The sequence below is a fragment of the Cetorhinus maximus genome, chromosome 30, assembly GCF_964194155.1.
Source record: "Cetorhinus maximus chromosome 30, sCetMax3.hap1.1, whole genome shotgun sequence".
Taxonomy (NCBI): domain Eukaryota; kingdom Metazoa; phylum Chordata; class Chondrichthyes; order Lamniformes; family Cetorhinidae; genus Cetorhinus; species Cetorhinus maximus.
Window position 1 is genome coordinate 11083936 of NC_135908.1, and position 25009 is coordinate 11108944.

The following is a 25009-nucleotide window of genomic DNA, read 5'->3' on the forward strand; positions in this document are numbered from 1 at the left end:
GCTGGATAGAAGGCCAGTGTTAGGTGGAGACAAAGGAGAGATTGCCAGTGTTGTCATGAACAAAAGGACAAAGAGGTGTTAATGGCAGTGGTACTGGCTAAAGGAGGTGCTGATGGTGGCATTAAGGTCAGAAAGCAGAATGTGATAATAGCAGGACAAGGGTAATCACTCCGGAAAGAACAACATGAACAAGTGACAGATGGCCCTTGTAGGGCTGGGTCGAGGGGGTGGGGGTGGTGAGAGGACGGTGGTGGGAAAAAAGATTGAAAATAAAACAATGAATACAAATGAAAATAAATAAAATTAAAGTGGATAAAAATTAAAAATTGAAAAAGTAAAATTTTTAAAATGAAAATGGTTAGTTAGCCCTGCTTTCATTCATAATTCACCACACCAGCAAGCTAAATATAAATCTTTGGAGAAAAAGGCAGAGTTAATGTTTTGAGTCCATATGACTCATACGGACTCAAAACGTTAACTCTTGTCTTTCTTCCACAGATGCTGTTAGACCTGCTGAGTTTTTCCAGCATTTTCTGTTTTTGTTTCAGATTTCCAGCATCCGCAGTATTTTGCTTTTATAAAAATCTTTGGAGCTCCTTTTTATACAAAAACCCATTAACTACTGGCACCACTGTACACGAGTATTTTTCACACTACACAAGTAGTATGTCGTAAGTTGCCTTTTCTAATATCTGTCTACAATGATGTTCATTCAAGGTAACTGATGTGACTCAAGCAACATTTTCCTTTGTTGGAACATTGTACTACACATTCTATAAAAAGTATCAAGGCTCAAAACACCATATGGACCTAATAAACTCCAGCTGGAAAAACAGCTGTGTCTGCACTTTGTATTTAGAAAAGCATTCCAATAAAACTAGTGCATGGAAAGCACCTGGATCCATTTAACAATGAAATGGACCTTTTGCTTTTGTTTGACCTGTATACCCTAAATTTGATTAACCACCCCTTACACAAACCTCGACTGCATCAGGCATTTACTTCAAAAGATAACATTTACCTTAGTCAACTTCATATTCAAGTTTACTGCAGATCAGTTTATCTAACCTGACACATTCCAGCCCCATTGCAACAGTCACGCGACTGGGAGTGAACTCCATGGGTGCAGCAAATATTGTGCAACAAGTTTCACTGCAACCAAGTACTCTTTCAGTTCAATTACAACCCCTGATCAGGATGTAACCTTTGAGATTTCAAGTTTCTAAGTCACAGGCTTTATATTGGTGGGGTGGGGTTGGCAGGGACGGTGGAGAGAGAGAGAGAGAAAATACAGGAAGGGCTACACAAGTGTGATAATTAAATGCACATGTAGCTTCAAATTGAAATGCCCCGATGCTAAACTGTAATTAATTAGATGGAATTTAGAGTTTCCCAAATTTCACAACTTTGTCTAATTTATAAGCAAACTGAACCAGCTTTCAATGGAATGTCAAGCCTTCAATGGGCGTGAACCATGGTATTTATTCAGTGACCTGTAGCGACTGATGTCGTCAGAATGGCATGTGAAGGAACCCATAAGCATGTTTATAATCCCACCATAGTAAAACGTGGTAGCATTACACCACCTAATTGTCTGCAGAGTAAAAATGTCTTAAGATCATGTCAATTTCAGCTGTTATTTTCAAGTGAAAAATATTACAGGTATATGTATGCCCTGTATAGAGTTCTTCTCTGTGATAGATAGTAAGCTGAGCTGAATTGTAAAAAATGAACCTGCATGTTTCATGAAAATTTAACATACTAATTATATTTATATAAACATATTAACTATGCTGGGGTATAGTTCATAAGGTTCTGAATTGATAGAAGCACCTTCGTCACCATTATTAAATTATCCTGAAATACCCGATACTTCACTTGAAGAGGGGTAGGACTTTTAATGGTAGTAGTAGTATTCTTATGAGGCTAATGTAGCAATATACTGCAGTAGTCACAGTTAATGTAATATGCATATGCTTTTTTTAATGCAATCCTCAATACATCATGTCTATTTCCTCACACAACCATCATCACCAGTGAGATGTGTAGCTCTTAGTACTTCCCCTCTGTTCTACCGCTCTAAATACTCCATTCAGTTACAGCGCAAGTTTAGAAAAGAATCTAGAATTCGACTTGGAGTATTTCACAGTTTAAGTGACACTATGAAAAAGTCACAACTTTGATTGGTATTACTGAAAAATTCAAGTGACAACAATAAATTGAACATTAAATTTACGATGATGAAAAATGTACAAATAAAACATATATCTGGTAGCAGAGACCTGAACATTTGCTGTCAAATTAATATCTTTTTGCAACAATACTTCTCTAAATACAGTTTCTAGTTATTCTTTCACCAAATACTTTTCAGAGCATCAAAACTGCTCAGCCTAGAAAAGCTACATAAAGCGGTCCATATGTAAAAACAAGTTTAAGAATATAAATACAAACTGTCAAGAGTCTGGCCTTGTGTCATTGAATGTGCAACTTTATTTGGGAACTGTTCTTTCCTGAGTCGAAAAGTCATGTTTATATCTGATGGGCTCAACATTATTTGAGGAATAAACACTACTTCCTTGAAATCTGCCGTTACAATTTGAGAATCTATCACTGAAGAAAGCAGCTTCCTGACTAGCAATCTTGCTCCATGACAAAGTCCTTGTTTCGGATTGAAGTTCTGTAGCAACATTATAAATGCTCTTTCCTTGAGTCTAAGTTTGTCCGGTGACATGCCAATTGGAGTTAGCCCAACTTTCAAGTTTCCACACAGTCTATTATCATCATCTTCATCCATGGAGTCAACACAGATGTATTCTTTTAATTCGCCTGACAGCTTTTCTAAAACTTTTTCATTCAAACTTAGTGAATCCTCAATTTTAGTACAAAAATAGCTTTTGGATAATGACTCCAACTAATTGTTGCAACCATTTTGCCACACTTAGCCAATTCCCTCATCTCATCCACCCCTCCCAGGCGATCCCCATTCTGCTCTTGCTATCCCCATCAATCCTATCCCATCCCTCATGGAATCAATCTCTCTAGCCTGGTAGCTTTGTTGCCGAGCTCCCCTTAACTTTCGTTGTATTTTTCTCCACCAACCACCCCACCTCATTGCGGCCAACCACTGGCAACCGCATATGTGCCATGTGCTCCAGTCTTTCACACTCCATGTGGGCAAGCACTACCCACCAAACAAACTCACCAGGCACACCCCTTAAATTGACTAATCAGAACAGTTTGTAGACTAAAATTATTATTAAAGATTAAAGTGCCTTAAAATCCTAAAGTATCACAATTTCATGGCCTGCCATTTTTTCCAATTCAAAATTTATAGGCCAGCCAGTCCCTGCGCAAAGGTGGTTTTTCCCAAGCCAGCCATGCTGAGCAAGATGTGGCAAATGGCACTAGGTTGATTGTCACCACCTGGTTCAAAGAAGAATGCAGGAGAGCATGCCAGGAGCAGCACAAGGCATACCTAAAAATGAGGTGGCAACATAGTAAAGCTACAACACAGGACTACTTGTGTGCCACACAATGGAAGCAGCATGTGATAGACAGAGCCAAGTGATGCTACAACCAATGGATCAGATCTTAGCTCTGTAGTCCTGCTTTTTCCAATCTTGAATGATGGAGGACAATTAAACTACTAATAGGAGGCAGCGGCTTCACAAATATCCCCATACTCAATGATGGTTAAGGCCTGCACATCCGTGCAAGAGATAAGGCTAAAGCATTTGCAACCATCTTCAGCCAGAGGTGCTGAGTGGATGATCCATTTTGGCCTCCTCCAGAGGTCCCCAGCATCACAAATGCCAGTCTTCATTCAATTTGATTCACTCCACATGACATCACCAAACAGGTGGAGGCAATGGATGCCAAAGGGAATAGGCCCTGACAACATCCCGCAAAAGTACTGAAAACTTGTACTCCAAAGCTAGACACATCCCTAGCCAAGCCGTTCTAGTACAGCTACCACACTGGCATCTACCCAACAATATAGAATATTGCTCAGGTTATGTTCTGTCCACAAAAGGCAGGACAAATCCAACCCAGCCAATTACTGCCCCAGTCTGCTATCCATCATCAGCAAAGTGATGGAAGATGTCGTCCACAGTGCTTTCAAGCAGCACTTACACAGCAATAACCTGCACAGTGATGTTCAGTTTGGGTCCTGCCAGGGCCACTCATCTCCTGATCTCATTACAGCCTTAGTCCAAACATGGACAAAAGAGCTGAACTCCAGAGGTGAGGTGAGAGTGACTGCCCTTGACATCAAGGCAAATTTGACCGAGTGTGGCATCAAGGACCCCAAGTAAAGCTGGGGTCAATGGGAATCAGGGGTAAATTCGCCACTGGTTGGAGTCATACCAAGCACAAAGGAAGATGGCTGTGGTTGTTGGAGGTCAATCATCTCAGTCCCAAGATATTGCTGCAGGAGTTCCTCATGGTAGTGGCCTAGGCCCAACCATCTTTGGCTGCTTAATCAATGGCCTTGCCTCAATCATAAGGTCAGAAGTGGGGATGTTCGCTGGTGATTGCACAAATTTCAGCACCATTTGCAACTCCACCGATACTGACACAGTCCAAGTCCATATGCAGCAAGACCTGGATAACATTCAGCCTTGGGCTGTCAAGTGGCAAGCAACATTTGCATCACACAAGTGCCAAGTAATGACTATGTCCAACAAAAGAGAATCTAACCATCTCCCCTTGATATTCAGTGGCATTACCATCATGAATCTCCCCACTAACAACTTGGGGGTTACCATGGACCAGAAACTAAACTAGACCAGCTAGTTAAAATACCATGGCTACAAAAGCCGGTAAGAAGCTGGGAATTCAGCAGCGAGTAACTCACCTCCTGACTCCCCTAAGCGTGTCCACCATCTACAAGTCAGGATAGTGATGGAATACTCTCCACTTGCCTGCATGAGTGCAGCTCCAGCAATACTCAAGACATTGAAAACCATCCAGGACAAAGCAGTCCACCTGACTGGCACCCCATCCACCACCAAAAACATTCACTCCCTCCATCACCGACACACAGTGATAGCAATGCATACCATGTACAAGATGCAATACAGCAACTCATCAAGCCTCCTTCAACAGCACCTTCCAAACCATGGAGCTCTACCACCTAGAAGGACAAGAGCAGCAGATGCATGGGAACACCACCACCTGCAAGTTCCCTTCCAAGCTACACAGCATCCTGACTTGGAATTATATTGGTTATAACTATATGGGTTGGATAAAGAGAAAAAGGGAGGCTTATGTCTGGATAAAGAGAAAAAGGGAAGTTTATGGCAGATAACAAGGGCTCAAAACTGTGGAAGCCCCAGAGGAGCATAGAATGTGTAGGGGGGAAACTTAAAAAGGACATTACGAGAGCAAAAAGGGGGCATGAAGAAACATTGGCAGGTAAAATAAAGGAAAATCCAAAGTTATTTTACAAGTACATTAAGAATAAGAGGATAACTAGGGAAAGAGTAGGGCCCATTAAGGACCATAGTGGTAATTTGTGTGTGGAGCTGGAAGACTTAGGTAGGGTTCTAAATGAATACTTTGTGTCGGTGTTCAAAGTGAGAGGGACGATGTGGGTATGGAAAACAGGCAGTTAGACTGTGATATAATTGAAGAAATTAGCATAGAAAGGGAAAAAGTTCTAAGTGGTCTGGCAGGCTTAAAAGTATATAAATCTCCAGGCCCGGATGAAATGTATCCCAGGCTGTTGAGTGAGGCAAGGGAGGAGATAGCAGGGGCACTGGCAATAATTTTCATTACCTCTCTGGCCACAGGACTGGAGGACAGCCAATGTGGTACCATTATTCAAGAAGGGAGGAAGGGATAAACCAGGGAACTACAGGCCAGTCAGTCTAACCTTAGTGGTGGAAAAACTATTGGAAGCAATTCTGAGGGACAGAATTAATCTACACTTGGAGAGGCAGGGATTAATCAAGGACAGTCAGCATGGTTTTGTTAAGGGGAGGTCATGTCTGACCAATTTGATTGAATTTTTTGAAGAGGTGACCAGGTGTGTAGATGAGGGTAATGCATTTGACGTAGTCTACTTGGACTTCAGCCTTTGATAAGGCCCCACATGGGAGACTGATAACGAAGGTAAGAGCCCATGGGATCCAAGGCAATTTGGCAAATTGGATCCAGAATTGGCTGAGTGCCAAGAAGCAGAGGGTGACAGTCAAGGGGTGTTTTTGTGACTAGATGTCTGTGTCCAGTGGGGTTCCACTCGGATCAGTGTTGGGTCCCTTGCTGTTTGTGGTATACATAAATGATTTAGACTTGAATGTAGGAGGGTTGATCTGTAAGTTTGCGGATGACACAAAAATTAGTGGGGTGGTAGTGAGGAGGATAGCCTTAGATTACAGGAGGATATGGACGGGCTAATCAGATGGGCTAATCAGTGGCAAATGGAATTAAATCCAGATAAGTGTGAGGTGATGCACTTGGACAGGACAAACAAGGCACGGGAATACATGATGAATGGTAGGACCCTGGAAAGTACCGAGGATCAGAGGGACCTTGGTGTGCATGTCCCCCGGTCCCTTAAGGTAGTGGGACAGGTAGATAAAGTGGTTAAGAAGGCATATGGGATACTTGCCTTTATTAGCCGAGGCATAGAATATAAGAGCAGGGAAGTTATGCTGGAACTGTATAAAATGCTGGTTAGGCCACAGCTAGAGTACCGTGTGCAGTTCTGGAACCCGCATTATAGGAAGGATGTGATTGCACTAGAGAGAGTGGAGAGGAAGTTTACCAGGATGTTGCCTGGGCTGGAGAGTTTTAGTTATGAGGGGAGATTGGATAGACTGGGGTTATTTTCCTTGGAGCAGAGGAGATTAAGGGGGGACATGATTGAGGTGTATAAAATTATGAGGGGCAGAGATAGGGTAGACAGGAAGGAAGTTTTCCACTCAGTGGAGGGATCAACAGCCAGGGAGCACAGATTTAAGTTAAGGGACAGGAGGTTTAGAGGGGATGAGAGGAAGGATTTTTTCACCCAAGAGGTGGTGGGAATCTGGAACTCTCTGCCTGAAAAGGGTGGTAGAGGCAGAAACCCTCATAACATTTAAGAAGTATTTGGATGTGCACTTGCGATGCCATGGCATACAAGGCTATGGGCTTAGTGCTGGAAAATGGGATTAGAATAGTTAGGTACTTGTTTAACCAGCGCAGACTTGATGGGCCGAAGGGCCTTTTTCTGTGCTGTTGACCTCTATATTGCCGTTCATTCACTGCCACTGGGTCAAAATCCTGGAACTCCCTAGTACAGTGTGGGTATACCGACATGACATGGACTGCTGCAGTTCAAGAAAGTAGCTCATCACCACCTCCTCAACGGCAATTAGGGATAGGCAACAAATGCTGGCCAAGCCATCAATGTCCACATCCCGTGAAAGAATCAAAACCTAAAAATACATACGGATTTTTAGTCAGTCAGTCTGCAGGATGCAGCTGGGCTCTTCAATGAATTTGTTCACTTAAAATAGCCTGACCCCTGCTCCTGCTCACAAATGCAACAGCTTCTCTCCTCTTCAAATGTCATCGCTTACCATCAGAGCAACTCTTCCCATCTTGCAACACCTTTATCCCACATGTCCCCACCTTTGCTATCCCCTCCATTATGTTGCTTTTCAATATTCCTATTATTATTCTTACTCTCAGCATTTACCCTCAACCCTGCAAGAGGCTCCTAAATTCTATTTTGGAGGTGAGCCCAAATGTAATCCTAGTGCTGATACTCCCCAAACCCACATTAAGCCCTATTCAAAGATGGCTATTTGGGCAAGGTACCAGAGGTGGCTGGTACTGGGGGAATCTAAGCCCTCGCATGAATCAGTGCTTTCTGGAATAAGGGAGAAAAATGAATGGCATGCCATTCAATATAGTACAGATACTGTTAGAACAGTAGACAGCAAGCATTTCTGCAACACAAACCACATTATAAGGTTTCTAGCCAATGAAACAGTGATGCATTTCTTTGCCAGCAGTTAATTGTGTGGGTGTGGAATGTAGCATTACTGGGAACAGAGTCTGCTTCAGCAATTTATATCTTACAGAATTGCGATAAATAGTGATAAAGTGCAAAGAAAACAGGATGGGATTTTTAAAAAATACAACAAACTTTACAAAAGGAAAAATGTAGAACATACGAAATAGAGACACCATCAACTGATATAAATAGGGATTCTCTTGGCATAGTTACCTATCCAAAGACCCAGATATACAGCAAAATCTTTGTTATCCAGAATGCTCAGGGAATGGGTGGTGTTGGTTAATCAAAAATGCTGGTTAATGGGGAGTTACATTACTCTGGACATAAGACAAGGTGCAGTATATCTTTGTTCTGGCACAATAATCAAAATTGATTCAATAATTTAATAATTTCAATGTAAAACCTAAGGATAACTTCCACAGGTTTACATCTATTGTTATTATTAGTTTTTTTTTAAATAATGCATTATCTGAACATTGAAAGTGACTGGCATTATTTTGTTTAGAAAAAATGGAGCTGGCAGAAATTCTGGTTACTATAGAATTCCAGTTGGTAGAGTTCCAGATAACAAAGTTTACTATACACAGCAACATGTTAAACTATCCTGCATAGATGTGTAATCTTCAAGACATATTCTAACTTCCAAGTAGTACGTCTTATCCAATGACAGGAGCACAAATTAGAATATATACAAGGCCTAACGATCCCCGTGCACATGCAATTGATGCTGGGTTTGTAGCTAGTCATTCACCACACAGGAGGCAGCCATTCGGCCCATCGAGTTCACGTCTGTTCTCTGCACATCAACCTAGTCAATCCACACTCGCCTGCTCATTTAAGACTGAGGTGAGAAGTAATTTCTTCAGTCAAAGGGTTGTGAAACTTTGGAATTCTCTACCCTGAGGGTTGTAGATGCACCATCATTGATTATATTTAAGTCTGAGATGGACAGATTTTTGGTGCCTCAGGAATTCAAGGGATAGGGAGAGCAGGCGGGAAAGGGGAGTTGAAGCCTGAGGTCAGCCATGAAAATATTGAATGGTGGAGCAGCCTTGATGGGCTGTATGGTCTATTCCTGCTCCCAATTTTTATGTCCTTAGCCCTGTAGCCCTACAGTTTTATTTTCTTCAAGTGCCCATTCAATTTGCTTTTGAAATCATTGACAGTTTCACTTCCACACCTTCATGGTCAGTGTTCCAAGTCAGTACCACTCACGGCGCAAAAAAGTTCTTCCTCATGCTGCATTTCTTGCCCAAAAGCTTAAATCTGTGTCCCCTAATCCTTGTATTATCAGCTAATGGGTACAGTTTTTCTTCGTCTACCTTATCCAAGCCTGTCAAATAATCTTGGACACCTCTATCAAATCTCTCCTCAATCTCCTTGGCTGCCAGGAGAATAATCCCAGTTTTTTCAACTTAACCTTGTAACTAAAATCCCCCATCAGTGGAGCCATCGTGTAAATCTCTTCTGCGCTCTCTCAAGTACTCTCACACCCTTGCTAAAGTCCGGTGACCAGAACTGGATACAATACTCTAGTTTGGACCTGACCAGAGCTTTATAAAAGATTCAGCATACTTCCCTGCTTTTGTATTACAATGGCTGTATTTATGAAGCCCAAGATTCCATTTCCTTTGCTAATTTCTCTCTCAATATGTCCTGCCACCTTTAAAGATTGATGCACGTGCACCCCAGATCCCTTGGTTCTTGCACACTCTTTGGAACTGTGCCATTAAGTCTATATTGCCGCTCCCTATCCCTTCTGTCAAAAATCACCTCACTCTGCCCCATCTTAAATACCATCTGCCACTTGTTTGCTAACCTATGTCATTTTGCAGGTGATTTGTATCAACCTTACTGTTTGCCACTCCTCCAAGTTTGGTATCATAAGCAAATTTTGAAATTCTGCTCTGTATTTCAAGGTCCAATCATTTATATAAAGCGAAAAAAAACAGTGATTCTAGCACCGACCTTCGGGGTACACCACTGTCTACCATCCTCCAGTCTGAAAAGTAACAATTTACCATGACTTGCTGTTTTCTGTCCTTTAAGCCAATTATTTCAATCCAATTGGACACTGATCCTCCTATTCTATGGGCGTCAATTTTGTTAACCAGCCTTAATGTCCATATGGACAACATCCACCACATTCCCTTCACCAACCTTTGCCATTACTTCATCAAAAAATTCAATTAGGTTAGTCAAGCATGATCTGCTTTTCACAAATCCATGCTGGCTAGCCGTAATGGACTCAAACTTCTCCAAGTGCCTGTTGGTCTTTTTCCATGGTTATTGTTTCTAAAACGTTACCCACTATTAGTGTTAAACAAACTGGCATGTAGTTGCTAGAATTATCCTTACATTCTTCCCTGAATAAGGGTACCCTCTAATATCCCTTTGTAGTGCACAGCTGATTCGTTTAATTGTGCAAGCCTTATACATTGTTTTGTACATCCACACACATGTAGCAAATTAAAGGGGCTGACTTGTGCTTCGCCTGTGCAGGAACATGCATGTAGCTTACAGGAAACATTCCAGTGAGCCATTCCTAAGTAGCCCAGAACCCGTACAGGCTAGAAAACTAATAATATAGTTATGATTGGAAGCAGTTTGGAGAAGGTTTACTCAACTAATACCTGGATTGGGCAGGTTTTCTTATGAGGAAAAGCTGGACAGGCTAGGCTTGTATCCGCTGGAGTTTAGAAGAGTAAGAGGCGAATTGATTAAAACATATGAGATCCTGAGGGGTCTTGACAGGGTAGATGTAGAGAGGAAGTTTGCTTTTGTGGGAGAATCTAAAACTAGGGGTCACTGTTTAAAAATAAGGGATTGTCCATTTAAGACAGAATTGAGGAGAAGCTTTTTCTCTCAGAAGGTCATGAGTCTTCGTCAAATGGCAGCGGAAGCAGAATCTGAATATATTTAAGGCAGAGCTTGATAGATTCTTGACAAGCAAGAGGGTGAAAGATTATCGGGGTAGGCGGGAATGTGGACTTGAGGTTACAATCAGACAGCCATGATCTTATTGAATGGTGGAGTAGGCTCAAGGGGCTGAGTGGCCTATCCCTGCTCCTAATTCGTATGTTCATATGATGTGAGCAGGTAAAACAGAATCACAATCTTTACAGTGCAGAAGGTGGTCATTTGGCCCATCAAGTCTGCACTGGCTCTCTGAAAGAGCATTCTAGCTCGTCCCACTCCCCTGCCTTATCCCCGTAACCTTGCACATTAATTATTTTCAGATAGGAATCCAATTCCCTTTTGAATACTTTGATCAAACCTGCCTCCACCCACCCTCTCAGGAAGTTACCTACCAGCATTTGGTGGTTCCACAGTTGAAGGACAAGAAGCTGGGAACAAAGTGGTGAGGGAGCTCCATTAATTAAAGAGGGCATCAATATTGTAGTGAGAGATGACCTTAGTTCTAAAGATAAGGATGTAGAATCAGCTTGGGTGGAACTAAGAAACAGCAAGGAGCAGTAAACATTTGTGGGAGTTGCTTATAGGCCTCACAACAGTGGTAATATAAATCACAGTATAAATCAGGAAATTAGAGGTGCGTGTAACAAGGGTAATGCAGTAATCATGGAGGATTTCAATCTACATATAGACTGGGTAAAGCTAATTAGTACTCATGTTGTGGAGGACGAATTATTGGAATGTGTGCGAGATGGTTTTCTAGATCAGTACGTTGAGGTGCCAACCAGGCAACAGGCTATTTCAGATCTAGTATCGTAATGAAAAAGGGCTGATTCATAATCTTGTTGTAAAGAAGCCATTAGGAAAATGTGACTATAATATGACAGAATTTTACATTAAGTTTTAAAGTGATGCAGTTCAATCAGAGACTTGGGTATTAAATCTAAATAAAGGAAGCTATGAGGGGAAAACTGGCTAAGGTTGATTAGGAAACTATGTTAAAAGGTGTGATGGTAGACAAGCAATGGCTAACAGTTAAAGAGCTAATACATAGTTTACAACAAAAATGCATTCCTATAATACACAAAAACCCAGCAAGGAATGTGTTCCAACCATGGCTAATGAGACAAATCAAGTATTGCATTAAATCAAAGGAAGAGGCATATAAAGTTGCCAAAAATGATAAGCCTGAGAATTGGGAAAAGTTTACAATTCTGCAAAGGAGAGCCAAGAAAAAGATTAAGAAAGGAAAAACATGAGAGTAAACTAGCAAGAAACAAAAACTGACTGTAAAAGCTTCAATACATATGTAAAAAGGAAAAGATGAGCAAAAACAAGTGGGTCCATTACAAGTGGATTCAGGAGAATTTATAATGGGGAATAAGGAAATGGCAGAGAAACTAAACAAATACTCGTGTTTGTTTTCATGGAGCAAAATACCAAAAACCTCCCAGAAATAGTGGAAATTCAAGGGACTAGTATACATGAGGAACTGCAGGATATTAATATCAGTAAAAAATAAATAGTACTAGCAAAATTAATGGGAATCCCCTGGACCTGATGACCTACATGTCAGAGTGTTGAAAGAGGTGGCTAAAGAGAGAGTGGATGCATTGGTGGTCATCTTTCTAAATTCTGTAGACTCTGGAATGGTTCCTGCAGATTGGAAGGTGGCAAATGCAATCCCATTATTTAAGAAAGGAGGGAGAGAGAAAACAGGAAACTGAAAACATGTAAACCGGACATCAGTAGTATGGAAAACAAAAACAGAAAATGCTGGAAAAACTCAGCAGGTCTGACAGCATCTGTGAAGAGAGAAACAGAGTTGACGTTTCGAGTCCATAAAACCCTTCTTTAGAGTAATAAGGAAAATGCTAGAATTTATAATATGAAATGAAAGCTACCGTAGTCCCAGAGGACCATAGGCTGCTCTCTCATTAGAGAGAGATGCCTGGTAGTGAGTTTAACCTGAGGGTCACCACACCTCAAGCAAGGGGCGAGGTTGAGAAGGATGACTTCAGCCGGTATGGGAAATGAACCTGCGCTGTTGGCACCACTCTGCATCACAAACCAGCCGTCCAGCCAACTGAGCTAATTGGCCCCCAGGATATGATAACAGTACACTTAAAAAAAATAATGGTAGGATTGGGCAAAATCAACAGGGATTTATGAAAGGGTAATTATGTTGGACAAACCTGTTGTAGTATTTTGAGGCTGTAACTAGCAGAATAGATAAGGGGGAACCTGTGGATGTGCTATATTTAGATCTTAAGAAAGCTTTTGATAAGGTTCCACACAAAAGATTAGTAAACAAAATTAGGGCACATGGGATTGGGGGAAATATACTGGCATGGATTGAGAACTGGTTAACGGACAGAAAACAGAGAGTAAGAATAAATGGGTCATTTTCAGGTTGGCAGGCTGTAACTAGTGAGGTACCACAAGGCGTTGGCCCCAGGTATTCACAATCTGCACCACTGATTTGGATATGGGATTTAATGTAATATTTCCGAGTTTGCAGATGACACAAAACTAGGTGGAAGTGAGAGTTGAGAGGAGGATGCAAAGGGGATTTGGAAAGGCTAAGTGAGTGGACAAAAATTTGGCAGGTGGAGTATAATGTGGAGAAATGAGAGGTTATCCACTTTGGTAGGAGAAACAGAAAGAGAGTATTTCTTAAATGGTGAGAGGATGGCAAGTGTTGAACTTCAAAGGGACTTGGGTGTCCTTGTTCATGAAAGCTAACATGCAGGTACAACAAGCAATTTGGAGACAAATGGTAAGTTCGCTTTCATCACAAGAGGATTTGAGTATAGGAGTAAAGATGTCTTTACTGCAATTATATAGAGCCTTGATGAGGCTGCACCTGGAACAGTGCATGCAGCTTTGGTCTTCTTACCCAAGGAAAGATATATTTGCCACAGGGAAAGTGCAACAAAGGTTCACTAAATTAATTCCTGGGATGAAGGGATTGCCCTATGAGGAAAGAATAAATAGACTGAGCCCTTGTTCTCTGGAGTTTAGATGAATGAGCGGTGATTTCATACACACATACAAAATTCTTACAGGGCTCAGGGTAGATGCAGGAAGGATGTTTCCCCTGGCTGGGGTGTCTAAAACCAGGGACAAAGTCTCAGAAAAAGGGGCAGGTCATTTAGGTCTGAGATAAGGAGGAATTTCTTCACTCAGAGTGTGGTGAATCTTTGGAATTCTCTGCTGTGGAACTGTGGAGGCTCAGTCGTTGAGTATGTTCAAGATTGAGATTGATATTTTTAATATGTAAAAATCTATCAAGGGACATGGGGATAGTGCAGGAAAATGGTGTTGAATTAGAAAATCAGCCACGATCTCATTGAATGGCAGAGTAGGCTTGAAGGGCTGAATGGCCTACTCCTGCTCCTATTTCTTATGTTCTTATAGCTCACTCATCAAAAACCTCCTTCATCCTCTGTTCTATTAAACTATAAGAAGTCAAGAAAAGGCTTCCATTTACATAGAACCTATCGTGACCACAGAACATTCCAAATCACTTTTATAGCCAATTAGGTACTTCTGAAGTGTGGTCAGTGTTGTAACATAGGAAATTTTTTGACAACCTTGCAGTGACTTCTTGTATACACACATTATCACCAGGATTACTAACATCCTACAGAGAGGGGGGTGGGGGAAAATCGCCATTCAGCCAATATACTTGTGTAAACCACAACTCAAATTACTGTCAAGCAGCCAGCCCTGCAACTTCAATGATCTCTAGCTCAAAATATTCCCCTCAGATGCAACCCATATTTGGAAGAGCAAGATACAGATCTATACTTTTGTCCATTTTACACAAGTAGTTTTTAAAAAAAATTATTTATGGGATGTGGGAGTCATTGGCCAGGTCAGCATTTATTGCCCATCCCTAATTGCCCTCGAGAAGGTGGTAGTGAGCTACCTTCTTGAGCTGCTCCAGTCTATGTGGTGTAGGTATACCCAAAGTGCAGTTACGGAGGGGGTTCTAGGATTTTGACCCAGTGACAGTGAAGGAACAGTGATATGTTCCAAGTCAGGATGGTGAGTGACTTGGAGGGGAACTTCCAGGTGGTGGTGTTCCCATCTATCTGCTGTGTTTGTCCTTCCTAGATGGTAGTGGTCAAGGGTTTGGAAGGTACTGTCGAAGGAGCCTTGGTGAATTCCTGCAGTGCATCTTGTCGATGGTACACACTGCTGCCACTGTTCGTTGCTGGTGGAGGCAGTGAATGTTTGAGGGCGGTGTGCCAATCAAGTGGGCTGCTTCATCCTTCAAGCTTCTTGAGTATTGTTGGAGTTGCATTCATCAATACAAGCGGAGAGTATTCCATCACACTCCTGACTTGTGCCTTGTAGATGTTGGACAGGCTTTGGGGAGTCAGGAGGTGAGTTACTCGTCGTATGACTCCTAGCCTTTGACCTGCTCTTGTAGCCACAGTATTTATATGGCTAGTCCAGTTCAATTTCTGATCAATGGTAACCCCCAGGATGTTGATGGTGGGGGATTTGGCAATGGTAATGCCATTGAATGTCAAAGGCCAATGGTTAGATTATCTCTAGTTGGAGATGATCATTGCTTGGCACTTGTGTGGCATGAATATTACATGCCACTTGTCAGCCCAAGCCTGGATATTGTCCAGGTCTTGCTATATTTGGATATGGACTTCAGTTATCTGAGGAGTCACGAAAGGTGCTGAGCATCGCACAATCAGCAAACATCCCACTTCTGACCTTATGATGGAGCGAAGGTCATTGGTGAAGCAACTGAGGGTGGTTGCACCTAGGATACTACCCTTAGGAACTCCTGCAATGATTTGCGCTAGGTATGACTCCAACCAGCAGAGTGTTTTCCCCAATTCCCATTGATTACAGTTTTGCTAGGGCTCCTTGATGCCACATTTGGTCAAATGCTGCCTTGATGTCAAGGGCAGTCACTCTCACCTCACCTCTGAGTTCAGCTCTTTGTTCCATGTTTGAACCAAGGCTGTAATGAGGTCATTTGGCAGTACAGAGTATTGCTGAAAAAGAGAGACATGTCTAAGCTTTTTGTCTTGCACTCATCAAGAAACTCTCAAGAATACCCAAATAAGTGGGAAAACAACAAATTATACTCTATGTGAAGAGTATGCTGATTGGTTGGCAAGTGCCATTGCCATGGAGAATGCACCACTGATGGTGACCGGCAGTATGTGTGGTATATGAATTTCTGTGTGATGCTAGGTATGTAGGCTGTATGTCCCAAAAACTGGCGGATCGTTTCAAAAGCATGTCCCAGCCACTGCTCTCAAAAGGCAGGGTACAGACCGTACCCAACGAGCCCATGCTTGCAAAATTCAAAACAGTATCCAACATTAGATGCAATTCCGCGATTGGCAACATTTGCTACATAATCCTCAGTGTGCTAAGAATTACGCTGACAACCAATTCAAGATTGTCAGTCGGGCTCACAATGTGGCACATTTGCGTGTACTGGAAGATACATATATTAATACACAGGGCCCTGTTCTTTGCAGACAGAAATAACATGTACATACATTGCGCCTGTTTCAGCTAAACAAAATAAGTGACAGCCATTTGCTGACTCATTCCTCAGGTCAATGCCTTGACCAATCAAGGTTTAAATTTCAAACAATGCTTGGCAGTTTACTCTCAGTCACCATCAGTGGTGCATTCCCCATGGTAACGCTACTTACCAACCAATCAGCACTCTCCTCACATACAGTATAAATTGTTGGTTCCCCCCTTATATTGGTATTCTTGAGTGTGTCCTGATGAGTGCAAGACAAAAAACTTAGACATATCTCTTTTTTCAGCAATATACAAATAGTTTTTGTACAAAAATGCCACACTATTTCTAGTATGCTGAACTGAAATCCAAGTGATAGCACCAAGAGTCATGAGAGTAAACGTTACCAACTCATTTATATTGCTGTCACAAGGGTAAACGACGGCTATTTATTTCCAACATAGACGCATAACCAGCTTCTTGAGTGTTCACTAGAAATGTAAATTGCTTAATGTTATCCCTCACCTCTAATCTCAGCAACTTTGATGATGAATCACTGAAAAACTTGTTTACTCAGTGACTGCTTGTTCATACAGTGAAGTAACTTGGTTTATATTTACTCAACCAATACAATAGATCTGGGCTTGTCTCAGAAAACTGAGACATACCTGTGTGTGACACAGGCACATTTACATAAACCCTGCCAACCTTTTAAAATAGTTGCTTAAAAACACCATTAGAAAAACCTTTGCAACAGTTGCGCATCAGAAAGGAGCATCAAAATTCCAGAGCTTCAGGTCGTGACAGCTGAGGACATGGCCATCAGTGGCGGAATGATTACAATTAGGATACTTAAGGGGCCAAAATTAAAGGAGCAACACAAAAAGCAAAATACTTCAGATGCTGGAAATCTGAAATAAAAACAAAAAATGCTGTAAATACTCAGCAGGTTAGGCAGCATCTGCGGAAAGAAACAGCGTTAACGTTTCAGGTCAAGTTGACCTTTCATCATCTAATGAAAGGTCATCTCGACCCGAAACGTTAACTGTTTCTCTCCACAGATGCTGCCTGACCTGCTGAGTGTTTCCAGCTTCTGACTTTATTTCAGAATTAAAGCAGCACAGGTGTCTCAGAGGGATACAGGAATTTACAGATACAGAAGGGGCAAGGCCATGGAGGGATCTGAAAACAAGGATAAGAATGAACAAACTTGCTTTATATAGAGCCTTTCACGACTCCCCAAAATGCCTCAAATAAGTACTTTTGAAATATAGTCATTGTTATAATGTAGGAAAATGGCACAGCCAATTTGAACGCAGGAAAATCTCAAACAGCAATGAGGCAGACAACCAGATTATCTGTTTTAACATTATTAGATAAAAGATAAGTATAGAATCTTAGAATATAGGAGGCTACCATTCAGACCATCATGCTTTCCACTTAGTCTATTTTTACTTAGTTCTGTTGAAGAGTCATACAGACTCGAAACGTTAACTGTGTTCCTCTCCGCAGATGCTGCCAGACCTGCTGAGTTTTTCCAGGTATTTTTATTTTTGTTTTGGATTTCCAGCATCCGCAGTTTTTTGCTTTTTTTCCACTTAGTCCCTTGTTATTTCCCCATAGCCCTGCAATCAACCAGTATACCCACAGGAACACCCCTTCCAGCATGCAGATTGAAACCTGCAATTCAGCAGACACCAGGGACTTTCATGGTCCATATGGCCTCCTCAGCTATCAGTAAATGGGGTAAAACCACAAGATTAAGCATATGCTTCCCAGCAGGGTTGAAATTACCTGGTTTGTTCTGCAAGGGCATGTACAACTGTGAACATAAATTAAAGGGTAGTTCCCGTCAAATGCAAACAGCACCTTCATTCCATGAACCAGTAATTAAACTCAATTACAGCAAATTCAGAGCAATCCATGGTCATTTAAATCAGAATCCTTTGAAGGGTGAACTCACATTTACAATGGAGCAACAGTCACAAGGTTTTGTAATGTAAATCTTGGCCTGACTGCAGTGAAGAGAGACAGTCTGGGTGCATTTACAGCAGAGGTAAATTTCCTACTCCAAATCTGAGAATACTCAGTGCCCCAAGAAAAATGAGGCCAAGTGAGAACTTCTTGTTAATTACACATTTGCACTCTACTTCAGTCCTTTCTTCTTCTCTTTACCCAGCAAAACCAGTGTGGGGTCAGGCAGCCTTCAGTGGCATCCTTCCATCTTGTAAAATGATGGTTTGCAAGCGGTGGTCAACTTGTTAAGCATCGTCTGATATGCCTCAGGAGCTTCTCTCTGGCATGGCCGTCTCTGTCACATTTGCTGACGTAGAGAGTGGGCTGAAAATGTGTACGAGACCTCACACCAGAGTATAATCAACAGGTGCAATTCCTTTTTGCTTCAAAAATTTGGTTTTATTTTTAGTTAACTCAAATTATGCTCAAAGTACTCAAGTTTCAGACCTACTTAAAATATTTCCTCCAGTACTAGTCACATGATAAGCATTCAGCATTGAATGCTCAGGAGTGAATGTACTATACAATATCCAATTGCACAACTGTACAAACACACACACTTCTCCAATCTTTCCTACAGTAGGTAAACATTAGCATTGTGGTTATGTTACCTGGCTAGTAATCCAGAGGCAAGGATGAATGTTCCGGACACAAGTTCAAATCCCACCACGACAGCGGAGGAATTTTAAATTCAGTTAATTAAATAAATCTGAAATAAAAAGCTTGTCTGAGTAATGGTGACTATGAAACTACCAGATTGTCATTAAAAAAAAACCCATCAGATTCACGAATGCCCTTTCGGTAAACAAATCTGCTATCCTTAACTAGACTGGTCTTCATGTCACTCCATGCCCATAGCAATATGGTTGACTCTCAAATGCCCTCTGAAATTGTCCAACCAGCCACTCAGTTGCACCCACTATTTCTAATAAGAAAACCAGATGGACCATGCTGATGATCCAACTTGGCCTTCTCCCAAGAGAGAGGCCAGTCTTCAGAAATTAGATTCACTCCATGTGATATCAGTTGAGCACACTGTAAAGCAAAGGCTATGGACCCTGACAACAGAAATGAAGAGGAAAACTGAACTCCTTTATCCTCTCACCGTCTGTCCATTAGCAGAGGAGTCTTTGAATGTGTTTAATGTCGGCTGTGGCATGCTTCGCCAAACCTCCAGTTTGTGAGATCCAATTTTCTAAGTAAAATGCACCAAACTCTTTATGAGTAACCCAGAAGGTTAGTTTATTCCACATTCGGTGGGGGAGGGGAGGGGGAGGGAGTGTTCACACGCTTGCATACAGAGTAAGCAGGGGTGTGGAGGGTGGAGATAGAAAAGAGGGAGTTTTTACAACTATGGATAATAACAGTAAAAGAACCCGAGAAATTAATGTTAGTTTACATGCTTCCCAGAAAGTCAAAATTCAGAGGGTGTTTCCTTTGTAGCAGATTTCAGTCTAGATGAGTTCCTGGTTGGAGACAGGAACACAAAAATCCTTGCAACAAGTGATCTTGCAGGACAATGGGATTTCTGTGCTTAGACTGGTTGGCAGGCGACGAACAGAGAATTTTAAAATCAAACAGACTTTGAGAAGTTTAAAGATGGTAGCTAGCTGCTTTGTCAGCCGGGAGCCCTGCTGCTGTTCTTTTCCAAATGGAAGTCATCAGCAGACTGCTCGTTTCTCAGTTCTCAAATGAATAGAGATGTCAAAATGGTCACTTGAGTCATGTGACCTTCTTCCTCCACAATTGTTTCAAAGGGGATGTTGATCTGGTGTCCAGGTCTGGCCTCTGTTCTATGGCTTATAATGTCCCAGTCACTAGCCTCTGAAAAAGCCAGCATCCATGTTGAGGATCTTGTTTCATGGAGCCATTGCTTGAGCAGACCCTGTAACTTTGCTAGAGGGATAAGCTGATCAAGGTGCAAAAGATGTCATTGTCCCTTCAATGGTCCCCTTTTGAAATGGGCCTGGTCAATCCCAGGTCTGAGAAGGGTCTGTTACACTCTGCAGGAATCACGAGTTTTGATCTCTACAAGTCACCTGGTTTTGTGATTATAATGTCCTTACAATGGGGGTGTGAGATTCCACAAGGATGAGAGGGGAGCTCTTTTGTTCTTATAACTCCTGTTGGAAGCTTGCAGATGGCCAATCCTGAGAGTCAAGTGGTTTGTAGCAGCCATCTTTTTGATTCAGCAAAAGCCCACTTAAAAAAAAAACCAAAAAAAGAGTAAAGATTGATGTACACAGCTCTGATTTATTTTCATGTGTAATTGACACAACATAGTACTGAAGACTTGTGCTCCAGAGCTAACCACAGCCCTCGCCAAGCTGGCGTCAACATTAAGAGGTGGAAAACTGCCACGGTTCACAAAAAGCAGGTCAAACCCTGTGGCTAATTACTGCCCCAGTCCGCTCTCAATTATCAGCAAAGTGGCAGAAGGTGTCACTGACAGTGCTATCAAGCGGCACTTACTCATTAACAACTGGCACGCTAATGCTCAGTTTGGGCTCTACCAAGTTCACTCAGCTCTAGACCTCAATACAGCCTTTGCTCAGAACTAAATTCAGAGATGAGGTGAGAGTGACTACCCTTGACATCCAAGGCAGCATTTGACTGAGGAGCATCAAGAAGTCCCAGCGAAATTAAAGTCAAAGGAAATCACAGGAAATCTCTCTACTGAGCACAAAGAAAGATAGCCATAGTTGTTGGAAGCCAATCATCTCAGCCCCAGGACATTTCTGCAGGAATTCCTCAGGATAGCGTTCCAGGCCCAACCATCTTCAGCTGCTTCATTGATAACCTAGCCTCCAGTATAAGGTCAGAGGTGGAGATGTTCACTAATGATTTCCTAGTGTTCAGTTCCAGTTTCATTCATAACACCTCACATAATGAAGCAGTCCATTTCTACATGCAGCAAGACCTGGATGACATTCAGGCTTGGGCTGGTAAATGACAAGCACCATTCACATGCTGGTCAATGATCATCTCCAATGAGAGAATCTAACCACCTTCCCTGACATTCAACAATATTAACTTTACAGAATCCGCCACCATAATCATTCTGGAAATCGCCACTGATCAGTAAGTTAACTGCACCAAACATAAATATTGTAGTCAAAAAAGGTCAGAGGCTGGGAATTCAGCAGCAAGTATCTCACCTCCTGCCTCCCCAGAGCCTTTCCACCAGTTACAACACACAAGTAAGGGCTGTGATGGAATACTCCCCACTTGCCTGGATGAGTGCAACTCTGACAAGACTCAAGAATTTCAACACCATCCAGGACAAAGTTGCCTACTTCATTGGCACCCCATTCACCACTTTTAATTCCCTCCACCACAGGATGCACTGCAGCAACTCGCCAAGCCTCTACCACCTAGAAGAACAAAGGCAACAACTGCATGGGAACACCACCACATGCAAGTTCCCCTCCAAGCCACACATCATCCTGGCATGGAACTATATCACCATTCTTTCACTGTCCCAAGATCAAAATTCTGGAACTCCCTTCCGAACAACACTGGGAGCGTGCCTACAATACAGAGACTGCAATGGTTCAAAGTGGTAGCTCACCACCATCTTCTCGAGGGCAATTGGGAATGGACAATAAATTCTGGCTCTGCCAGCGACATCCACATCCCGTGAGAATAAATAAAAGACTGAAAATTTCTTCATTGAAGAGAAGCGAAAGATACCAGGGTGGTAGAGATGGCTTTAAACTAAATAGTGAGAAGGATCATGCAAGAGAAGATGCGGTAAATCAAAGGGAAACAACGAGGTAATAGAGCAGAGTAGCAATTTGGGTAATAATAACCAAAGTGTGGCAGGAAGGGACAGAGAGTACAAACTAGATAAGGCCAGAGATTGCAAAAATGGCAAAAAGACAAAATTAAAGGCTCAATAGCTGAATGCACGCAGCATTTGTAACAAAATAGATGAATTGTTAGCACAGAGAGAAATAAATATATATGATTTGAACACCATTACAGAGATAAAAGCAAAATACTGCGGATGCTAGAAATCTGAAACAAAAACAGAAAATGCTGGAAAAACTCAGCAGGTCTGGCAGCATCTGTCGAGAGAGAAACAGAGTTAACGCTGCGAGTCCATATGACCCTTCTTCAGGGCTGAAGAGTGGAAATGTGATGAAATTTATACTGTTTAGGGGGCATGGAGCAGTTGAAGCTGGATAGAAGGCCATCAATAGGTGGGGACAAAGGAGAGATTGACAAAGATGTCATGAACTAAAGGACAAAGGGAGTGTTACAGAGGCATGGTTGTAGGTTGGCCAAGGCTGGGACCTACCTAAATATTGAAGGGTATTTGACATTTCCAAAAGATAGGGAACTAAGAAAAGCTGGCGTGGTGGTGAGTACTTTCCATCTGTATTCACAATAGGGAAGGACGATGTAGGTATAGAAATCAGGGAGGGGTCTGTGAAATACTTGAACAAATTAGCATTGAGAGGGAGGGGGTATTAGCGGTTTTAGCAGACTTAAAGGTGGATAAATCCCCAGGCCCAGGTGAGATGTATTCCAGGCTGCTGTGGGAGGCAAGGGAAGAGATTGCAGGGGCCCTGATATTAATTTTCAAATCCTCTCTGGCCACAGGAGATATGCCAGAGGACTGGATGGCAGCTAATGTGGTACCATTATTCAAGGAGGGTGGTTGGGATAAACCAGGGAACTATAGGTTGGTGACTCTAACATCAGTAGTAGGGAAACTTTTGGAAAAAATTCTGAGGGACAGAATTAATCTCCACTTGGAGAGGCAAGGATTAATCAAGAATAGTCAGCATGGCTTTGTCAGGGGGAGATCATGTCTAATAAATTTGATTGAATTTTTCGAGGAGGTGACTAGGCGAGGGTAGTGCAGTTGATGTAGTCTACATGGACTTCAGTAAAGCTTTTGACAAGGTCTCACATGGGGGACTGGTCAAGAAGGTAAGAGCCCATGGGATCCAGGGCAATTCGGCAAATTGGATCCAAAATTGGAAGGTCAAAGGTTGTCTTTGTGGCTGAAAGCCTGTGTGCAGTAGTGCACCACAGGGTTTGGTTGTGGGTCCCTTGCTAAAGGAAGTTAGTGAACCAGATGGGTTTTTACAACAATCGACAATGGTTTCATCATTTGCCTTTTAATTCCAGATTTTTTTTAATTGAATTAAAATTCCACCAGGGTGGGATTCGAACCTGGATCCCCAGAGCATTACCTGGGTCTCTGGATTACTAGTCCAGCAACAATGCCACTATGCCATTGCCTCAGTAAGTTCAAAGATGATACGAAAATTGGTGGTATGGTAAATAGTGAGGAGGAAAGCCTTAGACTACTGGATGATAGACGGGCTGGTCAGATGGTCAGAACAGTGGTAAATGAAATTTAATCCTGAAAAGTGTGAGCTGATGCATTTTGGGAAGACTAACAAGGCAACGGAGTACATGATGAATGGCAGGACCCTAGGAAGTACAGAGGATCAGAAGGGCCTTGGTGTGCATGTCCATAGATTCTTGAAGGCATCAGGACATGTAGATAAGGTGGTTAAGCTGGCATATAGGATACTTGTATTCAATGCCTCAACTAATAAAGGCAAGAGCAGGGAGGTTATGATGGAGCTGCATAAAGTGTTAGTTAGGCAACATCGAGAGTGCTGTGTGCAGTTCTGGTTGCCGCACTGTAGGAAGTGATTGTACTGGAACGGGTGCAGAGGAGATTCACTAGGATGTTGCCTGGGCTGGAGTGTTTCAGCTATGAAGAGAGACTAGATAGGCTGAGGCTGTTTTTCTTAGAGCAAAGAAGGCTGAGGGGGGACCTGATTGAGGTGTACAAAATTATGAGGGGTATAGATAGGGTAGATCGAAAGAAACTTTTCCCTTAGTGGAGGGATCAATAACGAGGGGCCATAGATTTAAGGTAAGGGGCAAGAGGTTGAGAGGGGATTCAAGGAAAGATTTTTTTCACCCAGAGGGTGGTGGTGGGGGGGCCGGACGGTATCTGGAACTCTCTGCCTGAAAGGGTGGTAAGAGGCAGGAACCCTTACAACATTTAAGTAGTAATTAGATGAACACTTGAAACGCCATAGCATATAAGGCTATGGGCCAAGTTGCAGGAAAATAGGATTAGAGTAGATAGGGGCTTGATGACCGGCATGGGCACGATGGGCCGAAGGGCCTCTTTCCATGCTGTAAAACTCTGACTGTTAATAAAAGCTGTCATTAGTACAGTAATGAGAGCTGACCTGGGCTTGAAACAGCAATACATAGAATCAGTTTGCGTAGAGGTACAAAATAGTAAAGGTAAGAGGTCACTTGTGGGAATAGCCTATAGGCCCCCCAACAGTTGTTACACGGTAGGACAGGAAAAAAATAAATGGGGAGTGTAAGAAAGGTACGGCAATTATCATGGGCGACTTCAATCTACACATAGATTGGTTGAATCAGATTGGCAGAAGTAGCCTGGGATAGGAGTTCAGTGTGTGTATTCGGGACAATTTTTTAGAGCCAACCAGGGAGCGGATTATTCTGGGCCTGGTAATGAAACAGGATGAATCAATAATCTC

At 42.2% G+C, this 25009-nt stretch overlaps 1 protein-coding gene across 5 annotated transcripts in view; it reads right to left on the reverse strand.

Moving 5' to 3' along the window:
* Window positions 1-25009, reverse strand: part of tjp1a (tight junction protein 1a) — a 159151-nt gene that overhangs the window by 87561 nt on the left and 46581 nt on the right. The window contains exon 1 of one of the 5 annotated variants that reach the window (XM_078532431.1): window positions 8222-8241. The exons of the other annotated variants lie outside the window; for them this stretch is intronic. The gene's annotated coding sequence lies outside the window, so the exon portion shown is untranslated. Of the gene's footprint in view, window positions 1-8221; window positions 8242-25009 lie in introns of those variants that run through there. 5 annotated transcript variants of the gene reach the window in all.